The sequence below is a fragment of the Pongo pygmaeus genome, chromosome 13, assembly GCF_028885625.2.
Source record: "Pongo pygmaeus isolate AG05252 chromosome 13, NHGRI_mPonPyg2-v2.0_pri, whole genome shotgun sequence".
NCBI lineage: Eukaryota > Metazoa > Chordata > Mammalia > Primates > Hominidae > Pongo > Pongo pygmaeus.
The window spans coordinates 26,537,075-26,550,916 of record NC_072386.2 but is presented as its reverse complement, the minus strand read 5'-3'; the positions used below and the strand labels follow the sequence as shown (position 1 = coordinate 26,550,916).

The 13,842-nt window shown below is 33.0% G+C and overlaps 1 pseudogene; it reads left to right on the top strand.

Moving 5' to 3' along the window:
* Positions 1-1,231: 1,231 nt before the first annotated feature.
* Positions 1,232-2,185, top strand: LOC129044480 (keratin, type I cytoskeletal 18-like; annotated as a pseudogene).
* The last annotated feature ends 11,657 nt before the right edge of the window (positions 2,186-13,842 follow it).

Here is a 13,842-nt window from a genome sequence, read left to right as displayed (position 1 = left end):
CAAAAGCAAGTAATAAATAAATGATATATAATAGCCCCATAATAAAATGTCAAAGAAAAAGTTAGAATGGATTATTCCTGCAAAAAAAGTGTCTATATATTTTTAAAATGTTAGTTTTCTACAGTATCTGCATTTTTTCTTTCCTAATGGAAATACAATTTTGCTTTAGTGTAGTCAACTATATATACATTTATTCTTTAAAGTATTTAATTGTGATATATATCTTTAATTTTTAAAAGTGTATAAGTGTATAGGAATGGTTCAAAGACAATAAAATTATCACTTATATCCAGCTTAAGAATTAGAAGATCACCAGTACATGCCTTCAGCCCTCTCTGCCCTGCCCTTCGAGTATTACCTCCTTTCCCTTCCCAAAGTTAAATGTTATTGCAAATATTTTTATAATCTTATTACAACTCTTTATAATTTTGCTACCTACTTGCTTAGCATCACTAACTTTAAAAATTATAAAGATAAATCATAGTATATGTGTTATTCAGCAATTAGCTAGATGTGCTTAATAATATGTTTGCAATTTCTCCACTTCTACACATGTAACTGTAGTTCGTACAGATTTAGTGTTTCATTGTGTAACAATAACAAAATTGTGTTTTTCCATTTCACGTTTGATAAATGTGCAAACTGTTTTCCACACTTTTGCAGAGAAGTGATTATGTATAAACGTTAGTGAACATTACTGTGCACATTGCCAGGGGCACATAGACAATCATTTTTCCAGAATACAGAATACACTTAATAATGTTATTACTGAATCGCATGTCCAGCTTTACAAGGTAACTAAAACAGTTTAAAAACAGAAAATAAAGACATTTAATGCACAATGTGAGGATGAAAAATTATATAACCAACTTAAATGCAAAAAGCAATTTGATGTAATTCAACATCCTTTCACTAAACAACAACAAAACTCGCATACTAAAAAAAGACAGGAAATTTGGTCATCAGCAAAGCCTGGGGTCCGTCGCTCTCCTCCCCAGGCAACATGAGCTTCACCACTTGCTCCACTTTCACCAACTACCCATCCCTGGGTTCTGTCCAGGCACCCAGCTAAGGCGCTCAGCGTCTATGCAGGTGCTGGGGCCACTGGTTCCCAGAACTCTGTGTCCCGCTCCACCAGCTTCCAGGGTGGCTTGGGACCCGGGGGCCTGGCCATGTGGATGGCCGGGGGGATCTGGCAGGAATGGGAGGCTTCCAGAAGGAGAAGGAGACCATGCAAAGCCTGAACCACCACCTGGCCTCCTACCTGGACAGAGCGAGGAGCCTCGAGACCAAGAACCGGAGGGTGGAGAGCAAACTTGGGGTGCACCTGGAGAAGAAGAGACCCTAAGTCAGAGACTGGGGCCATTACTTCAAGACCATTCAGGACCTGAGGGCTCAGATCTTCACAAATACTGTGGACAATGCCCACGTTGTTCTGCAGGTTGACAATGCTGGTCTTACTGCTGATGACTTTAGAGTCAAGTATGAGACAGAGACAGTCATGCACCAGTCTGTGGAGAGAGAAATCAATGGGCTCCACAAGATCATTGATGACACCAATGTCACTTGGCTGCAGCTGAAGACACAGATCGAGGCTTTCAAGGAGGAGCTGCTCTTCATGAAGAAGAACCATGAAGAGGAAGTAAAAGACCTGCAAGTCCAGAGTGCAGCTCTGGGTTAACCGTGGAGGTAGATGGCCCGAAATCTCAGGATCTCGCTAAGATCATGGCAGACATCCGGGCCCAATAACGATGAGCTGGCTCAGAAGAACCGAGAGGATCTAGAAAAGTACAGGTATCAGCAGATTGAGGAGAGCACCACAGTGGTCACCATGCAGTCCGCTGAGGTTGGAGCTGCCGAGGTGACGCTCATGGAACTGAGACATACAGTCCAGTCCTTGGAGATCGACCTGGACTCTATGAGAAACACGAAGGCCAGCTGGGGCAACAGCCCGAGGGAGGTGGAAGCCCGCTAAGCCCTGCAGAAGGAGCAGCTCAACAGGATCCTGCTGCACCTGGAGTCAGAGCTGGCACAGACACGCGCAGAGGAGTAGCGCCAGGCCCAGGAGTAAGAGGCCCTGTGGAACATCGAGGTCAATTTGGGGGCTGAGATCGCCACCTACCGCCCCCTGCTGGAAGACGGCGAGGATTTTAACCTTGGTGATGCCCTGGACAGCAACAACTAACTCCATACAAACCATCCGAAAGACTGCCACCCGCTGGATTGTAAAGTGGATTGTAAAGTGATGTCTGAAACCAAGGACACCAAGGACACCAAAGTTCTGAGACATTAAGCCAGCAGAAGCAGGTTCTCTTTGGGGAGCAGGAGGCCAATAAAAAGTTCAAAGGTCAAAAAAAAAAAAAAAGAAGAAAATTCGTTGATGAGTTTTTAACTTCTAATGTTCCTATATTCACTTAATTGTAGCCTTTAATGATTCATATCCCAATGCTAAGTCAGTGGTTTATTTGATAAATCTTTATTTTATTCTCAAATTTACTTACTTTTATCATGAGGGTCTTTAGCAGTATCAGTTCTGAATACTGTCTTAATTTCAGGCCATCTATTTACTTTTTATGTAAAATAGAAGTCTGAATCAGTCTGTATTCAAATTCATTTGGTGGATTCTCCCATCCATATATTTCCTGTTCATTTATTTATTTAGCAAAGATTAATTGAGTCTTACTATTTCCCAAGTACTATGTAAACTGGTGATGTAACTGTGAACATTCAAAATTTGTCTTCTATGAAAAACAGAAAATAAATATTAATAAGCTATTAGTTATTGATAAGTCCTAAGAAGAAAAATAAAACAAAGAAATGAGTGAGTAACAGGTGATGCTCTTTTGATGGATGTTCATGAAAGTCTTCAAAAGGTGTTGGTTGTGCTAAGATCTAAATGGTTGCTATGAATGAGCAATGTGTCTGTTTGTATAAAGAATGATTCAGTTAAAGAAAATAATACAAAGATCATGATGCAGTAAGACTCTTGACATGTTTAAACTTGCCATGTTCATTGCAAGAAGGCCAGTATTGCCATACTGAGAGAGTTTGTGGAAAACATTCAGAGATATAGTAGAAACAGTAGCTGCATACTGACATAAGGCTATCTGTCTCTTGTTTATAACTATTAAAATAAACTTTGGTAAATACTGCTGGCTGGAATATACTATTTACCAGAAAAAAGGAAATTAATTCTACTTCTGTTACTTTTGTTTGTTTGTTAAATCTCTTTAACTGCTTGAGTGATTATGGGGGATTATTTCTCAAATCTTCAGAATTCAAGCATCTTGCCAGGCTCCATTAGTTCTGCATTAATTTTGCCAGAAATAAGATGAATGCATTTGCCTTAGAACTTCAAGTCATCTTTAGCATAGAGATATTATTGTTTTGTCTTAGCTTTGATTTATTTTGTGTTATCTGTTTGTTTTGTGTATTTATTGGACAATTTTATTTGTAGTTAGGTCCTCTTCTCAGTAATCCTTGGTTTTGATTAGTTTCCCTTTTTCTATTTGTCTTTTACTGCAATAATTCTGAGGGAATTAATAAAGATTACCTTCTAAAATTTCTATTTCCATTTCTTCAGTTTCCTTTTAAGATTTTATGGTTGTCAATGGGAAGTATAGTCATTCTTGCATTTTTAATTTCTCTGTATTGTATTTTTAATTAAGCAAGTTATTTTCTTTTGCAATCTGCTTCTCAGATTTATGTCTTTGCATTCCTGCTTGCTTTCTTCTTATGTTAGACTTCTATTTTGTAAGAGCAATATCACATTGTACCTCATTGAGAATTCAAAGCGAATCTTTTTCTAAAACTTTTATTTTCTAACTCAGCTATTATTCAGGGGTATTAATTTCTTTGACTTTTACTGCCAGTGGTTCTCCCCCAACATCACTAACTCTAGCAGTATGTATTGTTTTGCTTTGTATTTTATTAGTGTTGCTAATTTATGGTTAAAAGAAGTGTTAAGTATTAAAGTTCTTACATACCAAGTATAAAAGTTAAAGGAATTTTCTGATTCGATTTTTTAATAATATTTCCCTAGATTTTCCAAAGGCATTGGAATAAAGTTTTGATGATGAACCATCTTGGAAAAAGGGGCAACACACTAGGAATAAGAAATATAAAAAATAAAAGTAGAGATGTGTTCTGAAACCATGGAACCCTGGCATTCTAAAATTCAGACCTATAGAAGAGCAAATGCTCTACTTTCTGAGGGTATTAAAAAGTAAAAGAAGTTGAATCTGTATCTCTTTCTTAATTATAAATAGATCATCACATTAATGACATTAGAAATGTAAAACCGTTGAAAATATAGTATTGAAATATCAAGTTAATTAAATAATTGAACCACTGTTAAAATTAATTAAACATCAATAAAAGAAATTGAATAAGAAACAAATAAATGAAAAGATATTTTGTGTTCATATATTGGAAGAAGTAATATTGTGAAAATTTCTATTCTACCAAAGCTATCTATAGATTCAATGAAATACCTATCAAAATACTGATAGCATTTTTCATAGAAGTAGAAAAAAATTCTGAAATTCCCATGGAATTACAAAACATGCCAAATAGCCAAAGCAATCTGGAGCAAGAAGAATAAAGGTGGGATCATCCCACTGCCTGGTTTCAAAATATACTACAAACCTATAGTAATCAAAACAGCATGATACTGGCATAAAAACAGACATGTAAACCAGTGTAACAGAACAGAGAGACTAGTAATAAATCCATGCATTTAGAGTTAACTGATCTTTGACAAAGATGCTAAGAAGACACAGTGGAAAAAGGGTAGTGTCTTTAACTAATGGTATTGAGAAAAATGGATATCCATATGCAGAAGAATAAAATTGGACACTTGTTTCACACCATATGCAAAAATCAACTCAAAATGGATTAAAGACTTAAATGTAAAACTTGAAATTGTAAAACTACTGGAAAGAAAAAATGTTGTGGAAAAGCCTCTTGCCAATAGCTGGGCGATAAATTTGGGATATGACCCCAAAAGCACAGACTACAAAAGGTATAATAGACAAATGGGACTGCATCAAACTAAAAAGCTTCTGCACAGCGATAGAATCAGTCAACAGAGTGAAGAGACAACATATGGAATGAAAGAAAGCATTTGCATACCATACATCTAATGAGGGGTTGATATTTAAAATATGTAAGGAACCCACACAATTCAATAGTAAGAAAACAAATAACCCAATTTAAAAATGGGCAAATAACCCAATTTAAAAATGGGCAAGTCTGAATAGACATTTCTCCAAAGAAGGCACAGAAATGCCAGCTGGTATATGAAAAATACTAAACATCACTAATAGTCATGGAAATGTAAATCAAAATCACAACTAGATATTACCACACACTATTAGAATAGTTAATATCCAAAAGAAAAATGATAACAAATGTAGACAAGGACGTGGATTAAAAGGAAACTTTGTACACTGTTGGTGGGAATGGAAACAGTATGGATGTCCCTCAAAAGAATTAAAAATAGAACTACTACATGCTACAGCGATCCCACTGGTGGATATATTTCTAAAAGAAATAAATCCAATATGTCAAATTTATAGCTGCACTCCCATTTTTATTAGTATCTGTTTCAGCATTATTCACAGTAGCCAAGACATGAAAACCACACATGTGTTCGTCAATGAATGATCGAATAAAAAAAGTGTGTGTGTGTATGTGTGTGTGTATGTGTGTACAGAGGTATAAAGGGTTTAATATTTCTGCTGTGCAGAATGGATAAGTTCTGGAGATCTAATATTCAGCCTGGTTAATTTAGTTAATAATACTGTAACTTATATGGGGAATTTGCTAAAACAGTAGATCTTAAATGTGTTTTCAAAAACAAAAAATAGGTAATTATGTGATATGATGTATATGTTACCTTTTCACAATGTATACGTTAGCTTTTCACAATATATACGTATTTTCAAACATCATTTTGTACATTGTAAATATATACAATTTTTATTTGTCAATTATACCTTAAGAAATCTGGGAGAAAAAAACTAAACTGATTTCCAGCAGGAAAATACTGCATTTATAATAATAACTTTAAACCTAAAGTTTAATAAATAAGTTCAAACATTGATTATTATTTGGAAGCACAGCCAACTGTATTTAATTTTGGACAGTTGTATTATTTCACATCTTTTATTTAATTAAAATTGAAGCTGAAAGATTAATATAGCCAATTCCCTCCACAAATACCTTCATTTTGTCTAGCATAAGTTAAGTATACCGGCATAATCTTTATTAATTTTTAACCCATGAATTTCCCCTTTTTCTCCTCACATAATGACAAAACAAACTTTCTGATTCATTTTAGATACTCCTTTGTTCACTGAATTTTTTTTTCTAAATTTTAAATTTCCGTGGCTATGGTGTGTCTGGGACATTCAGCAGGAGACTTTGAGAACACATTTTACTTTTTATCAATTTTATTTTTAGAAATGAATAAGGTACTGTTTTTGAGTTTTGAATGACTAAATTTAAATCTAATTTTACAGTCAAGTTATAAAAGATCCAGTTAGAATTGTGAAGGATAATCCTAAAAATAAATATATTAAATATATAAAACTGAGATGCCAATAATTTCAGTTTATTAAATTACTCTCAACATCACCACTACTAACAAAAGTTCCCTTGTGATTTTTTAATCTCTCTCACATAAAATAAAACTTCTTTTAACCTTGGAAATCTGGACTAATTCCAATTATCTCAGTAGCTTTTTTTTTCCCCCCAATTTTACCTAATATTTTTAATTTGCTTTATTCAATAAAATATGTAATTCCAAAAATAGCTATGACAATCTCAGATCATTCCTCCACATACATAAACCTCATAAGCAGTTTAGTGATGACCTTTGTAACTAAGCAAACATTGTTAAATATTGAAACAATGTATTGGGCATTTTAACTCTAGTAACTATGACAAATTAATTCAGAATTCATACTAGTTCAAATAAAATAGAAGTTTATTTTTGCACAGCACTCCAAAGTTGTGTTCCTTGTCAGAAGGGAAGCTCCACACAGTCATTCAGGAATCTAGGCTGCCCAAGATGCCACCCAACATGTGACTTCTACAATTACTCTGGCTTTCTTCATCCTGGTCAGTCAAAAGGGAAGCAGGACCTGAAGGAACATGTGTGAGCTATTTCAATGCATAAGGCCTGGATGAGGACACATTACTTTCACTTATTATGCATACATGGCTTCATTTAACTCTATAAGGTGCTAGAAAATATAATCCAGGTGTATGTCCAAGAAAAAGAGGGAACCGAAAGTTAGAGAACAGGGAGAAGTTTCTGCCACAAAATACTGAGAAAAAAAAATCATATAGAAATAAGTTGATCAATTCTCTCATTTTGCCCAAGACTGTTCTAATTTTAAAACAGAATCTCCTCAATCCCAGGCAAACCAGAACAATTTGTCACTGAATATACAAAATTCATATAAATCAAAAGAAGATAGCTTAAAAATAATGTTTCAATATGAATCAATTTTGTCAGAGTAAACTAAGAATTAGTTATTAAAGGAAAACAATTCTTTATATTTTTTATTATAAATTAAATAGAACACAAACTGACTAGGAATTTATATGATCAGAAAAGAAAAAAAAACTTTAGGCCATGAAAATTTGGCAATATACTTTACAGTTTTGTGTACATTCATTATTATCACTTTTTAAAATACATAAAATGGTCAAAATTAACAAAACATATATGTGTGCATTTTCCCACAAAGTTACTCATAATATATAATTTCGATACTTTGTGCATGTATGTATATTCATCATTATAAATTATAAAAAGATTAGATATTTTAAAAAGATAAAATAAATTTCTGAGACAAAAAACAAACATTTAAATACATTTTATACAAATAATATCTGGAAAACATTTTATATGTAAATATAATGTGTCAATTCAAAGATATGGAAATGTTCAGGATATATTATAATGTTACATAAAAATTTACTTTAAAATTATAAAGAAACCGTATTTTAGGATTGGTAACTAGATCTGCAATTACACACTACATACAAGGCTACAGAGATCTAAATTTGTTTTCAGATGCATAATAGGTATTAATATTTTTCTTGTCCTTGAGAAGATTTTGTAAACAGTAGTGGTTTACTATCTTGATTTACCTACCCAAGTCTTTGATTTGATAACCAAAATTTAGTAATAGAGAACTTGTTTTTCTTTACTTGTTAATGACCTTTTTAGTATTTTTCAAAAATACAATGTTCATTTTCATTGTCAGAAAACACATAAGTAAGAAAACATTCCGTTTTTTTTTTCTTTTCTTTTTTCTTTTTTTTGAGATGGAGTCTCGCTCTGTCGCCCAGGCTGGAGTGCAGTGGTGCGATCTGGGCTCACTGCAAGCTCCGCCTCCCGGGTTCAGGCCATTCTCCTGCCTCAGCATCCCGAGTAGCTGGGATTACAGGTGCACGCTGCCATGCCCAGCCAACTTTTTGTATTTTAGTAGAGACAGGGTTTCACCGTGTTGCCCAGGCTGGTCTCGAACTCCTGAACTCAGGTAATCCGCCCACCTCGGCCTCCCAAAGTGCTGGGATTACAGGCGTGAGCCACCGCACCCAGTCGGGAAACAGTCTTAAAAGGTAGAAAGCCAATGCGAGGAGGGGTGGAACTTACATGACTGTTTGGCTTTCAAATTATAAATTGCAATATATACCAAAACGTGTGTGTGTAGTGAAGTATTAAAAAATATATATATCTTAAATATGCTGCCTTCTGTACTGCAGGAAAGGGCACAGACTGGCTCCCTGGTCTGACTATGTAATGACACCAGTTCTATGTTCATCGTCACTTTTAGATATTAATGATCAGATAAAAGGCTCAATTTCAGTGGAATTAAGAGATGGAGTGAATACTGATCTCAAGAAGTGTTGGTAACACACTGATTATCTACGTTTTTATTAACTTAAGAGAAAAGAAAATCAAGGGAAGAAGGAAGATATTTGGGGTACACAGACATTATCAAGCCTCAAATAACACATGGCAGATAATCTGCCAGTGCTTCTATATTCTAAATTTACCTTTCTTCTCAGTGCAAGCTGAAATGTTACCAAATAAAAAGTACTCTCATAAGTCTTCAAGTATTCTGACTTTGATTACATCATTTTTGTCTTTACATAGTTGTAGTAAGAGACAAATTTGCCAACATTTTTGAAGAACTATTGTTTCTGTCAATAGGATCTAAATAATTTATTAATGATCTTTAAGTAAATATATTTCTACTGCCACTCATTCCAGAGAATGCTAAATAAAAAGAGTTGTTTCTGGAAGGATCACTTCAATCGAAATCAAACCTGCTATTTTGGAGTGCTCATTATTACAACTGAAAATGTAAGGAGCATATGTAAAATAACTTTGTTTTGTCTGTTAACATTCTGCAGACTGGCAGCCCAAAGGAACCTTATTAAGTTGGAGTCACTGTTTTGGAGGATGAATTCTGATCATTTATTTGCCCTTGAGTATACTCACAAACCATCCCTATTAGTTTCTATTGCTGTACAAAAGCATTGCTCCAAACATACCTGCTTAAAACAGCAGGTATTCATTGTCCCACTGCTTCTGTGACTTGAAATCTGAGTACCACGTAGCTGAGTGTTGGCTAGGGCTGAAGTCTTAGCTGAGGTTCACCATGGTAAGATTTGTAAGTTCACTCAGGTGGTTGGCAGAATTCATTTCTTTGTGGGTGTTGAAGGTTTCTTAGTTTTTTGCTTGTTTTCTTTTTTTTGGTTTTGTTTTGTTTTGTTTTGTTTTGTTTTTTGTTGTTGTTGTTGTTACTGTTTGGTTTTTGCTGGCTTTCAACAGAAGGCTACTTTCAGCTTCTAGAAGCTGTCCAAATTTTCTTGACATGAGCAATCACTCAACATGGCCACTTGTTTCCTTAAAGCCACAAAAGGAAAGGAAGACACTCTACCAAGATGCCACCAATAACTATGTATGCATAATCAGATACCTCTGCTGCATTCTATTGGTTAGAAGCACATCACAGAAAGTACACACCTTAAAAGGAGACGATCACACAACAACACGAACATCAGGAGTTCGGATAATGGCATCTACCTTTACAATCAGCCTGCCACACCGTTCATACATATATTTTTATCCAACATTCCAATAATGTTAATAGTCTGCTGAAAAAATGTCTAGTGTACCATTTGATAGAATAACACATTGAAATCTAATTTATACAAACATTTATGCCTTAGACATTTATCCTATGTCATAATCTAAGCAAAACTCTGAAAAGAATGTGACCTAGAATTCTATTTTAAAGTTCTGTAGGAACTTCAATTTTTATTTTCACAGATGTGGAAGAAAAATTAAATGATAATCACATTGAAAAATCTCATCAATCTACCTTTTGAAGTAGGAAAAGTAAATGAATACAAATACCTTCATTATGCAGCAGAAATTGTCTGCATTAAATGCACAATCTCACATACCAATAGACCTAATGAATTAAAAAAAACATGCAACTCATTATTTAAGAAAATATCATGAAGCTTTGAATTTACTAGATTACTGCTTCTGTGTCCTTAGGCCTATTTATTAGTAAATTCTTAATCAATGAATTATAAAGTAAAATCTGTCTTCAACCCTAACACAAAATTAAGAACTCAAGGATTCTAATAATGAATGCTCTTTTTTATTGACATTTAATTGAACCATAATTTTTTGAATATATAAACTTCAAAATATTATCGAAATACTAAAATAAAGACATCTATCATTGTGATTATTCTTTCTATATATATCTGAAAATTCAGTTATGCATTTAAATCACCATGGCTTCCAGTTTCTCTAACCTAATATTTTTATATGTATTTATTTTTATTTTTTTCTCTGACCTAATATCTTCTTCTTGTACGACAGGACATGACTCCTACTGTATATGTCCTGATTTCCAGATTGTTCACTACAAAGAAGTCAATTAATGCAGCTTGGTTTTGTTTCCTTGCTGACAATCTTTTAGAAGTTTTGGGTTCTTTTTGGATGAAATCTGAATTTATTCAGTTAGTTTCTGTAGTCCTGTATAATCGAGCCCTTTATAAATGTTTCCCTGCTTCTTGCCTTGTTTAATGTGCTACAGCTGTATGCTTCTAACTGCTCAAAGAATCATCTTCCTTACCATCTCACTGACCTAACACTTCTTTGATTCTTTTCCTGGATAATTGCATCAAACTCTACAGACCTCAGGATATGTTACTTCATATAACTAGCATTCCAATGATAAAGGGGGTATCAGGGCTGATAGATTTATCAAGCCAACATTGGTAAGATGCTTCACTGTGATAGGCACGTGAAAACCATCATCTCTGAAGAATAAGCTAGTTATAGTAAACTTGTACAATTTAAATATAGGTATGGCATAATTCCATGGTGAACAAATTATAATTATTATAGAAAAATTAGATAATTAAAAGGAGACATATCTTCTAGAAATTATTCCTCTTTACATTAGTAAACATTCCAATATTGATATATTCACATTTTATATTAAACCAGTTCATAATATTTATAGTGTTTCAAAAATTACTTTTTTAGAATTATTACAAAATATTAAATATAAAATATGTTTTCATATATCCAAGTTCATTAATATAGTTTTACCTTTTATCATTGAAAAATAGTCCCTTGGGTCATAATTTATTTAAACCTACTCTTTTTGGTTGAACTTTTTCCTTAAAATTTTCCTATTTTTAACAGTACTGTACTGAACATTCTTATAGGTAAATATTTTTGTATGCACTTTTTTTCTTAAAATCACTATCTAAAGATTAAATTAATGGGTCAGATGGCATATATATATTTTAAGCTATCGGAAATGATAATACTAATTTATACTCTAATTAATAGGTTGTAAAGTAATTTTGAATCCTGTAAATCCTCAAAAACTTAAGCCTCTGAGTTACTTGTAGAAGGTTAATCAAAATGCAAAGAGGGCAAATGACAAATTCTAGTATAATTTTAAGAGAAATTAATTTTAAATACCTTGATATTTTATAACATTCTCTCTACAAAATAGAATTAATAATAACATGATTAATTTATATAACATTTCAAACAAATACAGAGACTCAGCAGTTAAAGTATGTAATAGATTAGAGAGATATTAACTGGAAAAAGACAATCAGCTCACTAGTTACCCTCACCGTTGAATTAATGTAATAATTTTGCCAACATCTTAAATTCTATAGTCTCAAAAATCTTATTTAAAAATTATATGTACATAGTAGTATATATATTTATGAAATACATGCAATATTTTGATATAGGTATACAATGCATAATAATCCCATCAGGGTGATTATGGTCAACAATAACTTGTACATTTAAAAATAACTCAAAAATCTTATTTTGACAGAACGCTAGGGGCCAGTTTATCCATATGTCAGGATAGATTCCAATTATTTATGTCCAGCCAGTGGATTAAAAGAACATAATCATTACAGACAGTTTAAAAAAACTATGTTATCTGAACCATCTAATTAATCTTTAGATAGTTACTTTAAGAAAAAAAGTGCACACAAAAATATTTACCTATAAGAATGTTCAGTGCAGTACTGTTAAAAATAACATAATTTTGTAATTTTTTAAATCATTCTTATAATTTTTATAACCTGTCATAAGTATGGTAGAGATACAATCAGATACATTTACATAAACATCATTTCTGTATTCCTTCCTAATTGCAGACCTGCTGAGAGTGTCGAGTTTTAGTAAAATAAAAAGAGTTATTTTATAGCAGAGGATTATGTATATTACGATGATGTTTAATGAAATCTGCAACACTGCAGGAGAACATTTAGGAGTGAGTCGATACATCAAATATGACTTTTCCCTAGAAGTTCACAAGAATGACAAAGCGCTGTTGCAAATGTCAAGATGTTCAGTGGTCTAAGTGATATCCTCTTTCCTTTGCACCATGTATTTTCAGAAATTTATGTGTTATGCCAAGGTTTGTCATATATGAATGAGGTTTTTCAGTGCTTTATTTTGTAAAAGTATTTCATATGCAAGCCATTTTAATTTTATAATAGCTATCCTAATCGAAGAGACATATCTGCTTTAACAATATATATTACTGTTCTGTGTCACAGGAATGCAGCTTAATTTATTTAATCACCTGTGTAAAATAGCATCCATAAGAGAATTGTTGTGGGGACAGTCTTCCAAAGCACCATATATGATATTTTCCACTGGTTTAGATTGCCTGTGTTAATATTATTCATCAATATAAATGATCAAGAGTTGCAGTATTGATTGGTATTGATGTTAAGAAAGCAAAATGAGAGGTAACCTAAATTAGCATGAACAAAAAAGGATTTATGGCAAACATTTAAGCATAGGAGTAAATGTGAAACCCATTTCAAAGGAAACAAATTAGCAAATGGTTTAATTGACAGAAAGCTCTGTGTAAATAATGGCTGCATATTTTTTTCACTGTTCATTTGAATAAGAAAGCCACTGACATTGGTAATCAGTGGTTTTCCTCTAGATTTTTACAAGTAAGAGAGTTTGTTGAAATAAAACTCCAAATGCTACAGCGTGTCTGAGATCAAGATTTTCAGTTGACGTTCATTGATTTTGTATTGTAACACTGATTTTGTTAATGTATTTTTTCAATAAAACCCATTTCTTATTAATATAAAAGAGTTAACATAATTAAAAAAGAAATAGATATAGTTCATTCTAACTTAAGATCAGGCCTAACGTATTCTATTCTATAGTGATTATTGACAATCTGAAAAATACAACTGGGAATTAAATGTGCCATAGGATGACAT